The sequence below is a fragment of the Leptonychotes weddellii genome, chromosome 3 (assembly GCF_054177405.1).
Source record: "Leptonychotes weddellii isolate Sample4059 chromosome 3, ASM5417740v2, whole genome shotgun sequence".
Classification (NCBI taxonomy): domain Eukaryota; kingdom Metazoa; phylum Chordata; class Mammalia; order Carnivora; family Phocidae; genus Leptonychotes; species Leptonychotes weddellii.
Window position 1 is genome coordinate 61606026 of NC_138371.1, and position 17824 is coordinate 61623849.

Consider the following 17824-nt stretch of genomic DNA (forward strand, 5'->3'; position numbering starts at 1 on the left):
TGGAAGGGAGAGGAGTAGGGAGATGGGGTAACAGGGTGATAACATTATACATGTTAATTAATTGAATTTAAATGAAAAAAAAACCAATGAATTCCACTGCAATACACAATCATATTGATTACAAAAGAGATGTTCAACATTCCTTAGATAAGGAATTCTAGTTCTCATTCCTTAGACCCACCTGAATTCACAACACATTCCTCATGCCCTTGCCCAGACACACACATTTCTCTCTAATGAACACATGTATGACATCCTACTTGACTATTAATTCATGTTTCTCTTTTTGCCTTAGCTGCTAGGAAGCCCAAAACTGTTTTATATTCAATTGCTTATCATTCTTCAACTCCAGTAACTGTTTCTGCTTCACCTTTGCCTTTTATACTGTGCAAGTGGATTTTGATCTTCCTGTAGCTAAGGTTTTATTGCAAGGCACTCTATTTTTAGGAGCATTCAAAGCATAATAAATATATTATACAAATAAAAAAATATTGGAGAGGGAACTGAACTTCATGCAGTTCTAAAGAATGAAGGGATTGGAAAATTTTTTTTTTTTAAAGATTTTATTTATTTGAGACAGAGAGAATGAGAGAGAGAGAGAGAACACATGAGAGGGGGGAGGGTCAGAGGGAGAAGCAGGCTCCCCGCCGAGCAGGGAGCCCGATGCGGGACTCGATCCCGGGACTCCAGGATCATGACCTGAGCCGAAGGCAGTCGCTTAACCAACGGAGCCACCCAGGCGCCCGGGATTGGAAAATTTAAATTAGTTTTAAAATATTCAGGGAATAGGTAGCTATTTTGTTCACCTCCAGTTGGGTGTACTGCAGTGCAGTTGGTTCTGACATTAACTACCTAGAGTTAACATCAAGCTTCACTTGTTAAAGGCTCAGCGCTCCACGGGACCACCCTAATGTCAGATACCAGCTTCACTTTGGGGATCCCCAGGCCACCTGCACTTCTGACTGGGCCAAAAATGTGGGGGTTTCCACAACCCCCTCACTAGAACATAACAGAATTCAAGAAAGTGCTATAGTTACAATTATAGTTTTATTATAAAGGATACAGATCAGGAAGATCTGCCAAAAGAAGAATCACGTAGGACAAGATCTAGGAGAGAATAGCGTCCAGAGTTGTATTAAGGTTTCAATTCAATCTCCAGTCCCCTTTCCCCTATCTTCCGTTTTCCTCCTCCAGAGAGGTAGGACTAGCCCAAATCTTCAACTCTTGAATCAAGTAGTTGGTCTTTTTGGTAACCAGTCACCATCCAGAAGCTCTTTGGGGGCTCAGCATGAGTCATCTCATTAGGGTTACAGACACTCCTATTACTCATTCTCTAGGTATGAATATTCTATTCTCTAAGGTATGAATAGACTATTAGACTATTCTCTAAAGTATGAATAGATTCATCAAAACTTCAACATATCCAACAAAAATATTTATTTTTTAAATTTTAATTTATTCATTATTGGTTCTGTCCCTTCCATCTCTCTAAAATCTCACTCAACAAAAAGCTGGTGCCAGAAATATCTGGATAACATTGGAATTTTTATTTATTAGAATCACTGGTGATACTCTCTACAAAGAATTGGGTTCCAAATCTGAGTAGTGGTAATCATCACTGGAGCAGTGATGATGAGTAGTGATAGGTGTTGAATTAGCCCTATCACCAGTTCTCTATGCCTCCTGAGCTTCCTTGTGTCAAGAATAGGGCCATTTTGAAAGCCACAGACATTCATAGCTCTGTGACAAAAGAACTCAAACACAGCAAAAAGTTATAAGTTAGGCAAAAAAGCTAGGTTAATCATATTAGTAAAAATAAAAATCCTTTCAGATCTCTCTGTCCATAGGATCTGATCAAGATTTAAGAAGTCTTACCTTGTACCAGTCTACCTCTTTGGAAGTTCAATGATTTCATAAAGAAATGGCAGAGCTCTCTCATCATCAATGAATTAATTCATTTACTCATTAATTCATCTACTGTATATCAAGCACCATGATAGGTTCTGGGATATAGAAGTGAACAGAATAGACATGAGCTTTCCTTACATGGAGCTTTATTCTAATAGTAGGCTGGGAGAGGCAGAAATATAAAGCAAACACATTACAAAACAAGAAAAGGACAGACTGTGAAGAGTGCAGTTGGAAGAAATAGCTAGGGGAGGACACAGTAACTGAAGGAAGTACTTTGGAAGTTTAGCCACGGAAAGTCTCTCTGAGGAGGTGACATTTGAAGTGAAACTCAAAGGTAAAGGAGGGTAAAAGTCATTCCAGGCAGAAGTAAGAGCTCCAGCCTGAATAAGGGAAAGAGCTTAGTGAGAGAAATGGTAAGTGGTAGGGGAAGAGGCTGGAGCAGCATGCTGTGGTGGATCATTCAGGGCCTTGTTGGCTACAGAAATGAACTTGGATTTTATTCTAAGAACAGTGAACATCCACTGGAAGATTTTTAAAAATATTCTACTACCATGATCTTACTTCTTTTTTTAGAAGATTACTCTTGAGAAGCATCTGGGTGGCTCAGCTGGTTGAGCGTCTGACTTTTGGTTTTGGCTCAGGTCATGATCACAGGGTTGTGAGATCGAACCCTGCTTAGGGTTCCATGCTCATTGTGGAGTCTGCTTGAGATTCTTTCCCTCTTTCTCCCCCTCTGCTTCTCCTCTACCCTGCTTATGCATGTGTGCTCTCTCTCAAATAAATAAATAAATAAATAAAATCTTAAAAAAAAAAAAGATTACTCTAGCCCTACTGCACAGAATAATGGAAAGAAGAGGATAGAATGAAAGTAGGGAGATAAGTTAGGAATTAATTTTATAATGTAAAAATATTCTAAAGATCTATAAACTAAAATATATGCTTTTAACATATAGGACCTTGAGAGCAGAAATCATTGCCTAATTTTATAGAAGGAAAATGAAATGCCAGCATCAGAGAGAGAAGAAAGCAAATCTAGAACTTACTTCAAGATACTTGAAGCTTTCCTGATATGGCTCCATTCTCCATTGACAACTGCCTAAGGTAGTGAAATAATATGCCTGTTACAGCAAAGGGTCTAAAGATTTTCACTTTTATGCCACATTTTCCAGTACCATTGAGGCAAGAGGAAAAACAAAAGCAAACAAGTAAAAAACATGGTTTCAGAAATTTAGTTAGAATATATATTGTATTATGTAATTTGAGTGTTGATAATTGTTATTTTATCAGAAAAAAATCACTTTACTATTTCATGTGCAACTAATAAAGGTTTGTGGTATCATTGAATGGGATTTTGAAGCTCTGTGATTCCAAGTTTTCTCAGTAGAAGTATGTCAGATTGTATAAAGGAAGAAATGGAATTGCAAGATCTGATATGCAGAAATTTGCTTTACAAGCAAATCTGTAGTAGATATTCTGAGGATTTTGTAGTTTCAATATGTGTGCTTAACAAATAGTTTGCCTCCTCTTTCTAAACATTTCGCTATGTACATGGTAAATCCTCATGAATTCAGACTAATTGACATTGTCCTGTCTGAGTTAATAAAAAGTGAGATTATCATTAATACTAAGAAAAATGACAATGTATTCATTTATAACTGTGTGATAACTATAATCAATGTCTTTCACTAGAATAACCTGTGGGAAAAATAGTACTATTTCAGAAGAATCTTTTCTAGATTTATAGCATTCATTATCTTTTCCTTTTTAGCATACTTAATGATTAAGGACAGACATTTTAAAAGATTATTACTCATTCAAAAAAAATCTAACAATATACATGGCAAGACATTTTCCTACTTTACAGAAAATTTCTCCCCAAAAATGGTATTATATTTTTCTTTTCTTAATGCTTTAAACCTCTGGGTCTCCCTCCCTCCCTCCCTCTCTCTGTCTCTCTCTCTCTCTGTGCATGTGTGTTTATTTCTTCACTTCTCTCCTCCCACTCTACCTCTTCTTTTTATCCTGGTGACTACTTGCAGACATCCAAAGGAACAAAATTGTTTCTTTAATTAAAAGGAGAAAAACAATTTTTAAAAGCTGCCATTGTGGGAAAATGTTTTCAGAAATAAAGCATCAGGGGCTTCGGCTATGGCCTCTGTGCTATTTTTCCGACTGTTTTGGTATTTTAGTGACCGTAAAGAAATGACCCCTAAAGTTGCCCTGTCAGGCTGGTAATAAAATGACGTCTTGGGAAAACCAAACTCTTTCTTTCCCTGCACTTTTTTTTCCCTCCTGTAATTAGACTTGCCATCATCGGGGACCGTCTTTGTTATTACCAGCATCCCTCTCGCCTCTGCCCAGGGACAGCGAGAGCAAAGCGAAGGCGTCCGCTAGGCACCGGACGGACGATTTGGACACAAACCGCATTCACAACAGCTGCATTTTCCCTTTGTTAACCTCCGTATCTTCAGGAATTCTTGGTTTTATTTTCGGGGGCCCTGCTTGGCATCCTTCTCCCTTGTGCTTTTCCACAACGTGCTATTATTTGTTATGAAAAACATGACAAAAGATAGCTGCTGATCTGGCCTTTCAAGTTCCCAGCCTGCCTAACGCTTTTCTGGAGTCGGTCAGCAGCCAGGACCATCGCTAAGGAGAAACATGTGGTTGCCACTTGCGTCTAGGGCTCGTCTCACTGAATCTGGTAGTTTCAATTGAGTGCACTGATGTCACTCTTCCAAACGAATGAACCCCGCGGGGATTGTAGAGAGAACTTGGATTGCTTTTCACCACCCCAAGGACCCCACATTTTCTCCCGAAACCCTCAACAGACTCACCTTCCGGTGGCTGCCAGCACCAGGGCAGATGTAACTAATTAGCACACTCGCATGTCAGTTTACCTTCTGCTGGCTTCTGCTCAGACGCCATCAAGTAAGCAAAGTCATCCATGCTGTTTCTTCTCTTAGAGAAATGTAAAGACCGGTATTTCATAAGCCCAAACTATTGATTGATAAGTTGCCAAGTACCAACTAAGCATTCCCCCAAATTACATTCATCAGCCGTTCATTCATTCATTCATTAAAAAATAATAATAATGAGCAACTATGACAAGTTGGGACCTAAGGCAAAGAAAATATAATCCTTATCTTTATGGGGACTATAATTTGGTGGAGGGACACAGGCAATATACATATATAGCTATATATGAACATTTAATCAAAGCTGACTTCATGTAGGGATAAGTGCAATGGAAGAAATAAAGTAGTAAGTGCGAAAGGGAAAGACTGATCATCCAGAAGATGCCACTTAAGCTGGATCTGAATAAAGGAAAGAGGCCGGTTATTTAAAAAGCTGGAGGAAGAACATATGGCAGAGGGATCAGCAATGACGGTGGCCCAGAGGCAGAATTGAATTTACCTCGCCTAAGGGACAGAACGCCAGTATGACAGGTATTTGGGGAGATATACTGGAATGTGTATTTTGAATGCCCTTTTGAAGTTTACAGTCAGTATTTTATATAGCACGGGAGAAAATCAGGACACGTAATCTTTCCAATGAAATGGAAATGATAAATATCTAGAACAGTTTCTGACGTGTAATAATAGCTCATCGATATTTATTGGGTACATTACTTGAAGTCTACTTTTCAATTGTTTCAGCAAACATTTGTCCGTATTAATAGTAATAATATTGGCTTCTACATGTTTGCATATCGTTTAATATTCACAGCAACACTAAAAGGTAGTGGCTGTTATCACCTCTTTAAAAGAGATGCAAACTGCCACTGAGGAGTTTTTAAAAACTTTCTGAGGGTCATGGAGATAGGAAAAAGTAGACCAGAAACTGAAACCCAAGTCTGCCTCTTTACCACCGCCCCCCAACCCCGGCCCCCGTGTTTGTTGGGACTAGCCTACTGTGACTTATGCACTGAGTTAGAAGGTGAACAAACAGGGGCTCCTGAGCGGCTCAGTTGGTTGAGCTTCACACTCATGATTTCAGCTCAGGTCATGATCTCAGGATTGTGATTTCAAGCCCTCCCTCGGGATCCTTGCTGGATGTGGAGCCTGCTTGGGATTCTCTCTCTCCCTCTGCCCTTCTTAACCACCCCTCCCCCCTTGAGTGCTTTCTCTCTGTTTCTCTCTCGGGAAAAAAAAAAAAAGAAAGAAAGAAAGAAAAAAGAAAGGTGAACAAAGGTGCCTTAATACAGAGTTGCCATCTTCAATGAATAATCTTATTAATACTTCAAGGTGCATATTAGGATCCCCATGTAACAGATGAAGAAACTAAAGTTGAAACCGAATAAGTGACATGAATAGGGGTGCATAGCTGGGATTTGAACTCAATATTGTTTGCTTTTAACATCCCTTTCCCCATCATGTCAGTCTATTATGCAGCCAAAGTAAAGAACCACTGGGATAGTGAAGGGCCTCTCTTATTGCATCAGTGAGATATTTTGCAGCAAGATGATTGCATCAATTAATGTGCTCTGGTTGGAGGCATCAAAAATGGACTTTCATTGGGTTGAAGTCAAAAGAGCAAGAAGGGAGATTATGGGAAGTCTACGAAGACAGCTCATAAAATTGAAAGAGTGGCTGGGCTATCAAGTTCCAAGAAGAAAGAAATGGGGTGCGGACCTCAGCAGTGGATGAGTTTAGTGTACATTCTCTCCAGGTGCCTCCTTCATGGGGTAGCTGACTCTATCTTACTCTGTATGTTTCTGCTTAAATTAAACTTCTTTAGAAAGAGATTCAGACTGGGCCAGTGAAGGTAGGTTCTCATCCTTGTAGTCCAAAAGGTAGAAGCTACCTAAGAAGGAGGTGTGGTTTTCATATTGAGGGGAAAAAAAAAAAAAAAAAGCTACTGAACACATCACCTCTAATCTCACATTTTACAGATAAAGAAACTGAGGTTTAGGGAGTTCTCAAAGTCACCTAATCCTTGATCTGAGAAAGCTGCAATTAATAAAAATGTAAAGTTTGTCCTTACAATGTTAGGTCTCTTGTTTCTGCCTTAATAACACCTCTTATGGGGCCTTTCTGCTTCCTCACTAAGACCTCTACATTATAAATGATCAGCCATTTAGAGCTTAGTTTAAACTAAAATGTTGCTGGATATATTTGCAGTATAAACCTCACTTTAAGATGTGTAAGGCCTTATTCCCTATAAAAGACACCCTTGGAACTGCTGAACAGAGAGAGGAGAGGCATCTACTAGGTAAAGAAATGTCTCCCAAAATTCTTAAAAGCTTGGACACCAATGTACTACTCATCTTTCTCTACCGAACGCTTTAGGATAACATTTCAGGTACATTTCACAAAGCTTATGCCTGGCCTGCCATATGAATGCCAGCCTAAGAAATTATGTTGGCTTTCTCAATATTTTCTCAAAATTTCAATTGACAAAGGTATTGAACTTTCTTGATTTAATTAGCTACAGAGTCATGACCACAGATACTCTCAAGCAAATTTTTGAACCCTCCCATCGCATGGCACATGTCTGTCAATATAAAACAGAGCCAATCCAACTTGCATGTCAGGTTATTAGCGTTAAGACTGTGTCCAAAATACTATCTTTTCCCAGAAAAAACTCAAACATGTGACTATAGTAACCTTCCCAGGTAAACCCCAAATTGCTCTTTGCCCCATCAAAGCAGATCAGATTGTGCCAAGCTCGCCGCAGTTGAAAGTCACTGTGTTAGAGCTCCTTTTACCATTTCCACTAGCTAATAGAAAAATTCAAAACTTCAGTTCAAAGTGCTTGGAACAGTCTACAGAGAGTTCCGAACCTTACAAGACCCGAACCTGAACCGGTTTCTTTAACAGCCACAGTGGATGTTGATAGCCCTCTGGGAATTAATCTCACAATCAGACTACAAGAAAGATCGAGGATAAGAGTGATGAAGTTAGAGCAGAGACATGAAGAAGATCTTTCGTTAGGCTTTAAAGAGAAAAATGTATTCAGAACATCAATCTCAGTAGCCTGGGCTGACAGATTATGTTTTAAGAAATAACCATCAACAGCAGGGAAATAGTTTCTTTAATTGTACAATCACTTTTGGAGCTATTTGGAGTTGTCTGCATAAACTCTTTTCAAATACAAACACATATACACACCCACACACATTTATTGAGAGCAAATACCCATTGCTGTAGTTAATGGAGTGAAATACAGCTGAAGTGGGACTAGGAAAGCAGCAGGGGAGGAATTGTGGAAGCCAAGTTAACTGCTCTGATACAAACTGACTTTTTTGGTCTTTTCCAGCAAGACCATATATTATTGTGCGTTGTGTTAGGATGGGGATGCTTTCTGTAGTGAATGCACTGTATAGGATAAAAGGTCAGCAAAATACTACGACTGAGGTTTTCTTTACCTCTTTCAATTCAGGAGCTTCTGCGTTCGACACTTCAGTGTACTAATACCTTCAGTGTTATAGGACATTATGTTTACTCTGTACTTGCCAAGACACAGTCCTCACCTAGGATTCTGCCTGGGGAGGAGAGATTCCAATATGAGAATCGTGTCAAAAACTGGGAAGGTGTCACAAAACAGCCACCACCATGATAAAGAGCTAAAGGGATTGATTTATGAGGATGGATTAAAACAACTTAATAGAGTGGCCAAATCATGACCCAACTCCATAGGACTGTCATACGCTTTGAAGTTAGAAGGGACTTTTGTAAGCAGGAAATCTCAAGGACATAATAGGTCACAGAAGGGGAAAAAAGAAAAGATCTTTACCTGGCCAGTGTGTTGCATACAGGGCTAAGACCACGGCGGGTTAGCAAGTCAAGACTTAAGGTTGCTCTCCTCAGAGTGATACAGTGCAAGTGTCTCCTAGGAAGTGGAACACACAATTCTAGAAGCATGCTAAATGTCAGTGCACAAATGTCTCTTAGAAAGCCACGTGAGAAGGGCTAAATGAGATGACTTCATAGGTCTTTCCAAATCTCTAGTGTCTATGATTCTGTCATTTTTCGAGTCGTTATTTTTGTGTTGTTTTTTTTTTTCAAATTCAGTATGGAGACAAAAAGACTTCAATTTTAATGCCAATATGTGCCTTCAAAATCCAAAGAATCTCTCTGACAGTCTATTTACAGACTCATCAAAATAATTATTTCAGCCACTTAGGTAGTACAGTAATGGTAATTTCTGCATCCTAATAAAGGTACTTTCCATTATTAAAAAAAAAAAAAAAAAAGAAACGCCCTGAGACATAACTTCTTTTTCTAGCTAAAATGTGAAAACTGTAATTTAATGATGTTAGTTCCATAATGGTCATTTTCTTAGGAGGAAAATATATGTTGGCACACACAAACCTGCCATACTTCCCCATTTTCTTGCTCTATTTTTGTGACTACTGTAACTATAAGGAATGAAGATTTAGTACCTACTGATCAGCAATAGTAAAATTAATATTTTTTTTCTAAGTAGAGCGCTTATCGGCATAATTCTAATATGACAGGACAGGAGCTACACATAGAGGATTGGTTTCTGAATCACTGGTCTTGGACAATCTTTCACCATTGATTTACTGCATTGTTTTGAGCGTGCCACTTAATCTCACTGTGCTTTTGTTTCTTCTGAAGAGCAAAGAAGAAAAGAAACTGCAGCAGCATTAGCAACAACTGCCAATGTGGGAGACAGGATTTTCCTCGACATTCTTCTGGAATTTCCCGAGGATAAGCAAGATCTTGCATTAAGGGCTTCAAGCTACTTAAACTAGTAGGAAAACAAACGTGACCTACTTAAAATTTTCCTGTTTTTATGACACTTCAGTGGATGTAGTAGATACTCAATAAATGCTCCATTGAACTGAATTACCAATAATTTCCCCAGCAATCATGTCAGCTTAGAATATGCATTTTTTGATAGTGTAACCTTACTGTCAGAGAATGGTATTCTTGGAAGTGAACAATAATTGTAATTACTTTTCCTAAAGGGAGCATTAAATTTGAATGCCTAAACTCTGTGCTATTTAGCAAACAGAAATATAATAGACACTCATTCATTATTTTAGGTGCAAGACTTTGTGAAAATAAGTAGAGAACTTTATAAAAATAATCAGAGAGGTCTCTTGGTTCCATGCTGTGGTCAACCCCAGGGCAGAAATGGGGAGAATGGAGGTCAATGAAATTTCTGATTCTAGAACATACCTAACACAATTGAAGTCGCCCTCTGCTGAGAGTGAGGGTTCTACTTTAGCAGAAGAATAAATGCAGCCAGAAATGGGAACAGAGAGGCCAGAATCAGGACGGAATCTCACTTGAAGAAAGACTTTTTGAACATGGCACAATACATATGAACTTTCACATCAGGGCCCTTTGAAAATCTGACCAAATAAACTGAGAAGCCCTAATCAATAGTTAATAACCATTTCAGAAACCAGTCAGCTCCTTCTTTAAGGGGGACGCTGATACACATGCTAAGGGAATGGGGGTACCTGAGGCAGATACCGAGTTATTCCCAGTGACGAAATTCTTGCCTTTAGTTTGCAGATGATTAAGACATATTTTTTTTCTTCCGGGTTAGGGGGTGGATTTTACGTGTATAAGCTATTTTAATTTTTCACTTTACATCAGGTTTTAAACGTAGTCTGAGTGGGGAAAAAAATTCCAAAGTACCTTTGAAAATGCTATTGTCCTTCCTTGTAAACTCTGTATGCTGAATATGAAAAAACTTAAGAAGTATTCCATTTGAATTTAACTTCTAAAAAACCAATATCTTATGTCTTTCCTTTGCATTTCCTTACATCTACATGGACTTTTTTTCTTGCTATGAAATTAATGATACTTAGGTCTCTTTTCTCACGATTTTTCCAAGTAAATGTTGTATTTTTATGATTTTGCTTTTGAACCTATTTTCAGTGTTGTTGTCTTCACTTTAGCGCTTTGTGATGTCATGTGTTATTGTGGATCTATACAAGTTTGAGTGACCTTTTCAGTTAGGGTTCAACCAAAGGCAAATGAATCATCAGGGATATGGCTTGCAGTGGGACACAATAATTTTATTTCACTTGTGTTAAAAACGGAAAAGGATATCAATTGTTTCAAGAAAATATAGCATCACTTTTGCAAAATAAGAGCCAATCTTTACAAAAGAATGGGATGTTGCTTACATACACTTTTTTCCGGTACCTTCTGATGGATACTAGCGTCAGGGACTGGGGTACGGGAAACTGAAGACTCAAATATGTCATTGGCTGATAGAAACAATTTAAGCCCCCTTTTTAGTGACTTGTCATAATATTAGACAATGTGAGTAAAGGAAATAATTTACATTATGAAAAACTCCACAAACAAATTCCGTAAATAATATATGCCGAAGAGCAGTGTGTAGCTCCAGCAGAATATTGCTTAGAGAGGTTTTGTTTAAAACATTTATTGGAGTATATCATTTACTGGCTGGAAGCCATGCAATATGTGTCTTTACAAAAAAAAAATTACCTTGTAATATGAGCCCCTCCAAGGCATAATTATATAATAAAGTTCTTATTGGGAAAACTGGAAGTAGGCCAAGGCTTGTCCAAATATAGTGAATGTCAGAGCCAAATTTATTATCCTTAGCTATTAACAGGAGAAGGCAGGTTTTGTTTACCAAGCCTAATTCTCTCCTAATTACAGCCACTATAAAATAATTACTATCCATGGGATAACAACACAAGACAGAGTGACTAACAGAAGAAACTGCAGGGGTTAGAAAACAGAGTGCAATTCTGTGTCATTTTGAACAGCTTGTGTACTGCCATGAACAAATTAACGGACTTCATTAAGGAATTATGTTTTAAGAGTGGCTTTTCGGTGAAGCAGTGAAGCAATGAATGCATCTTATTCGGTCCTGGATCTGAGTTGTAATGCAGTTGGAGACAGCAACTAAGTTTTTTTTTTTTTTAATTTTTGATGTATCAGGTTTAATAGGATTCAACCACATTACTGGGCGAGATGGTTAATGAGTGTAGAGAAAAGACTCTATTTTGGACAAATGATATCCAGCCCCTGCTAACTTGTTCCATCTTTATGAGCAGATTTCTTACCGCGGTGATTTTAATAATCTACCGAAGACAAATGCCAACTTTTATCTAATTCCATTTCACAACCTACCCTTATGTCCTAAACTCTGTTGGATTAGACTTTTGATGAAAGGTGCAGTTTTCAGAAAGGCAAGAAAAATATATCCATGTGAGCCACAAAACTGGGAACTTGAAATATTATTTCAATACTTCATATTTGCTTTCCACACAAATCAAAACGGAATATTATCCAGTTGAAACATGATGCTTCATTAAATTCTCAATGTTTCCCGTTCCCACATTCCCTAACCTCTTCCATCTCATCACAGAGCCCCAGAGGTGTAAAGAAACCTTGCTGTAGATCTTTGTACCCTTGAAATACATGCACCAGAATCAACCACTATTCTTACTACTTGTGCACAATGGCAAGGGGAAAAGGTCAAGCTGTGCCTCTTGCTGGTTCTGTGTCTTTTCTCTCTCCACACCCCCCAACCCCACCCCTCTCTGTAAAGGGTCATTTCTCCCTGCAGTAGGAAAAATGCTCCTGTTTTGGTGACTTGGTGAACACGTACAAACTCAGCACACTTGGGGAGTCTGTTTTAGATACTCCTTTTAATAGGCCTCCAGATGGCCACATAAAAGCAAGAGGATTATTATAGCAACTCCCAACCGGGCCATTAGAGATAAAGGTGGACCAGAGTTTCCTTTAAAATCATTTTTTTTTTTTTGAGGAATATATGATCTGATCATAAAAAAAAAAATCCTCGATATAAAAGTAGGGGAAGAAGTTCTACATCCAGAAATTCATTTTGGCATTCTAGTTCTTTCCACAAATGTCCCTGTATGCCAATAAAGTCACTTGGTTTAAAGGTAAAGCCCCAAAATGTAAGTTTGGTTTTTTCCAACAAAGTTGTGGCATGCTTTCGTGGTTTTTTTAATTTAAAAAGCCTTTTTCCCCCTCTTTCTTATTCTCCAGACACTGAATGTTTCTATAGGGAACTAAAGTTAAGAAAAGAATAGGCAATAAAGAGATTTTGAAAAAAAAATTTCATGTGGAAAGAAAATATTCTATCATAATATATATCATATACATAGATCACACGTATAGATCATATATATGTGTATCTCACCTCCTCATTGTACAATCAATTACAGAAGTGTCATTGAACATCTCCTTTCTTTTTCTACTGCCGGAAGCCACAATAGCTCTGAGGTTGAAAGCAGGACTGGCTAGCTTTACACAGTATAACCCTGGTTGCCTCTTTCCTACTTTGTCCTTTCTGTATTTTCAAAATATTCCAATAAGCATGTTTCATTTTATTTTTAACAAATAGTTCTGTTTTGGGCATCACCACCCACACCCACAGCCCTCCTACTACACATACACACTTCTGTTCGCCAGGGGTCAAATCAAACATAGGCTGCTATTACCTAAATACTGGGCAAGTTTTACTCCATTCAGTCCCACTGCAGTTATACTATGAACTCCTCCCAGATTCTAGGATTCTAGAGTTAACTTGCTGGCATGCCTTAGTTTGAACTGTGGCCTTTCATCTTGTCTCATCTCTCCTTGGGAATGTGAGGGAAAAGTTGGAAGAGACAGTATTGAGAATAACTAGCTAGTTCCATTTCGAACTGGAAGTTTCCTTTATCATTCTCATTATTGTTGTTATGAAATATTTCAAACACATAAAGTACAGAGAATAATAAACACTCATGTTCACTAAGATTTAGCAAATGTTAATGCATTATAGAAAGTTTTACATAGTTGTTTGAAGTCTTTTTTTTTCCTAATAAAATGTTACAGAGAGTGTTGGAAACCCACTTTGTGCCCTCAACTGATGCATGAAGCTCCTTTACTTCTATTTTCCCATGTGCCTAAGGGTAAAATAGCCACTGTCTTAAAATTGGTAACTTTCACGTCCATGTTTGTATATGTTTACTACATATGTAAATACCCATAAATAACATACCATTCTATGATTTTAAACTTACATTAATGTCATCACTCTGCCACTTGCTTTTTCACTCACCATTATGTTTTCAAGATTTATCTGCATCGTTGCATGTAGAATTGGTTCATTTATTGTGATTGCTACATAGGTTTCCATCATGAATACGAATATAACATGATTCATAGATGCATTGTCCAACTGAGAACAAGGCCACCTGTGTTGTGTAATTTAGGGGATGAAAGAGAAGAATCCTTTCCTTTCTGGCTTGTGATGTTTTAATTTTTATACTAAAGACCTTTGTTGTTGTTTAAAACCACATTTTAAAATGTTACAAAATACGACAGTGACAACACAATGAGCCTTTTTTGTAAATTACACCCCTCCTTGGAAGAATTCATCCTTTGGCAGTCTTGTAAACGTAAATGTGGAAGAGACCATGATGATGTCGGCCACAGTGGCGGAGAGAAGTCAGGGGAAAGGAAGAGAACTTCTGCCGTGTCTAGTAAAGGCTAGAGCTACCGGAAACTATATCCTCTTCATAATGAATGAAGAAGTTGGTCCAGAAACTTTTATTTATTTATTTATTTTTATTATGTTATGTTAATCACCATACATAACATCATTAGTTTTTGATGTAGTGTTCCATGATTCATTGTTTGCGTATAACACCCAGTGCTCCATTCAGTACGTGCCCTCTTTAATACCCATCCGAAACTTTTAAAGCTTATAGCCCAGATTCAATTAATATCATAAAAACAATGCATTGACATGGTGGATGGTAAGGACGTGGCAATGTACCGTGTCAATGATTCACAGATCCCGAATTATGTATTAATGTGATAGATCCTAATGGTTCTGCTATCTCAGTGCATTAACTGCTGAGTTATATTAAAACTGGTGGGATATGTGGAGTCAATCCAAGCATTTCCAGGCTCTTTTGTGTCTTCATTTCAATCTATCTATCTAGTTTAAAGACTTTCAAACTCCATTTAAAAAGTAAACACAACTATAAATTTAAAATGTTACAGTGCTAGGAGATGTCTAAAGAAGGCAAAGATGGTTGACTCAAGGTCACTAATATCCATTTACCAGACATCAAGTGTAACATGTTGCATACTGAAGCACTGTTTAGTAGGAAGTAAGAATCAGCAGCATTAACGCCATTATCAGTGACCTCTCTTCTCAGGGATATAATTTTTCAATACACCTGTTCACTGTGGTCAGCTCTAAACACAGGTAAAGCAAACATCAACATTCAAAACATATTTCAGGGAACCATGGGGCAAAAACAGCCTTGCAGAAATTTCTTTCCCACCAACTTGTCACAGGGTCCGAAATTCCCTTCATTTGGAATTTTAATTCCTCTGACTTGAGGCATTTTATCCAGAAGAGTTCATAATGTGAGATAAATATGATTAAGGAAAATAGCACACTAAACTTTTATCATTCATTGAGATCTAGTAGAAATATGTTCATATGAGTTGTTAACCAGTTACCTAACAATAGCTTGGGGGAAAATGGAATAGTTCACTGTCATATTTTGATGGGTGAAGAGAAGAAAAATCTCTACTGTAAGAAGCTGTCTGGTGAGATTTTGAAGTACAGAAGAATAGGGGACCAGAGGAAGCACCAAATAGTGAATGCTTTGGAAGTTGAGGAGAGAGGATGGTGAGAGCTGAGGAAAAGGCATTGAAGAACAACTCTGTGTGTGTGTGTGTGTTAGGTGTGTACATGAAAAGTACCTACTTTAGGATTTTGCCCTTGGCTAAGCCTTTCTGTGTACAACTAAGTCTTGTCTCTTCTTTTACACATATTCTTTTGCCTTTACTCTAATTTAAAACTCAAAAAAGAAATTCCCTTAACACCTCAAGACATACTCTATGAACTAATACGTATCTCATAGCCTTGTACAAGATGTGTTGTTTTTTTTTTCTTCCTCGAGTTTTTATTTATCTCTTTACATTTTATTTTATTTTATGCTTTTTGGCCACTAAAGGAAATAGTCATACAATTTTAAAATGCTGATACTGCAGAACTTTTGTGCTTGCCCGAAGTCTGTTTGCACAGATTATGCTTCAGGTAAACACCAAGGACGTTTATATTTGGGTAGGAATTAATTCAAAATATTTGCTTCATAAACAATACAGTCACCTATTTGTTTGCTCACAATCACACTTGGAACTTGGTTTGAGCCAGCCACTTTTATATAAGCGACAGCCAACATCTCAATAATTCTGATGAGCAAGGCCACTTTCTACGTGTCTTTGAGATACTGAGCTAAATTTGAAGAATTGAGATCAGTTTCCCCTAAGAAAAACACCAACTTCAGTAGCTGACCTTGGCTGAATGTTTACCAAATTCCAGCCACTGGGAGGCAGTATTGTGTAGTAGGTAAAGTCTTGAGTTTTGGCGTCAGCTAGTTAAGGGTTCAAGTCTGACTCTGACATAAATGTGGATCAGTTAACCTAAGCTTTCATTTTTTTTTTTTATCTTGCAAAATGGGATAAAACCCACTTCCATTTTATGCTGTAATGAAGATTAAATGAGATCATGTGTGTTAAGTGCTTAGCATATGGCTGGTGCTCATAAAACCCAATACATCTAAACTTCAGGTGAAAGTAGGTGATTCATGGATCTAGTCCAACCTGCTGATGCTTTTCTCTCCTCCTCATACGCTCCCCTAACCTCACACTTTCCTCTCCTAGAGATGGGTGTCATGGGCCCAGCTGCAGAAAGATGTTAGTATTTCTGAGGAAAATCTTTGGCATCAAGCCAGGGGTACCCAGCACGGATGCTTCTCCTGAGTGCCTCCCACCGACATTCATATCCCAGCACTGCTCGAGGGTTGCAGTGGGTTGTCGTCTACTACCTAGCACCAAACTGGCTTCAGCGACAACCACACTAGCCACAGCAGACTCTGGGCATTTCTCCTACTGGTAAGAACATGATGCTGTTGGAAATGATGAAGTTCCAGAGTCTAGCATGTCACTTAATAAATAGAACTTTACACTCCCAGGGTAGTCCCTAGTCTTTATACTCCTATCCTTGAATTTATCGTCTCCTATTAAACTTAATTATTCAAAGTAACAAATGGATATTTCACCAAAGAATCTTTGGTAAATATATCAATTTGTCCACAGAGCTACACGGAAGAACTCTGTTCTCGACATTGCATTAACATTTCAGAGACCACACAGGTAGTTTATAGTTTTCGAGACAGAAAGGACTTCCAAAGAAAGCCACTGGCCCAGGCACATGTGAAACCTTTACTGTGGAATCGACACTTGTCCCTGTGTGTCCAGCGTATTCACTGATTTCAATTTCACTGCTTATGTCCAGCCTTTGACAAGCTGTTTTGATGACTTTATTCACAAATTATTTTCCTATTCTCATCAATCATTGACTAAAAATAAACTAACCTATAGATTCTTTGGGATCTTTTCTTTATGTCTTAAGAAAAAAAATAAATTAATGGTTGTTCAAAAGCCATGTTTAGGAGTAAAGTCCATTCTCATCCTTTAGAGGTCAGACACTTCTTCAGTTGGTTAATCTATGATGATGCTGTATTCATAAAGATATCACTGATCATCAGGTTCTTCCCAAGATAAATCCTACGGTAAATTCCTCTCGACATGTAAGTAAAGGTATTGCATGTTCTACAATCACTTCATTTGCAGATGAAGGGTTCTTGTATTTGCCCTTAACTTTTCCGGGCAGAAATTCAGAAGCAGAACTCCGGCCTGTTAAGAGGCACAGCTGTACCCTGCAGGTAGAATGAAAAGGTCCTAGATGAGGTCTTGAATGCGTGTCCGTACATGCTTCACACTGCACCCTAACGTGCAGCCGCGGACCACCCCACCTGAGATAATAAATGAGAAATTCTCAGGGCTGTTGAGCACTTTGCAAATTTTCACAGTGGATCAGCACAAACTTAGTTAGCACAGGTGTTCACATA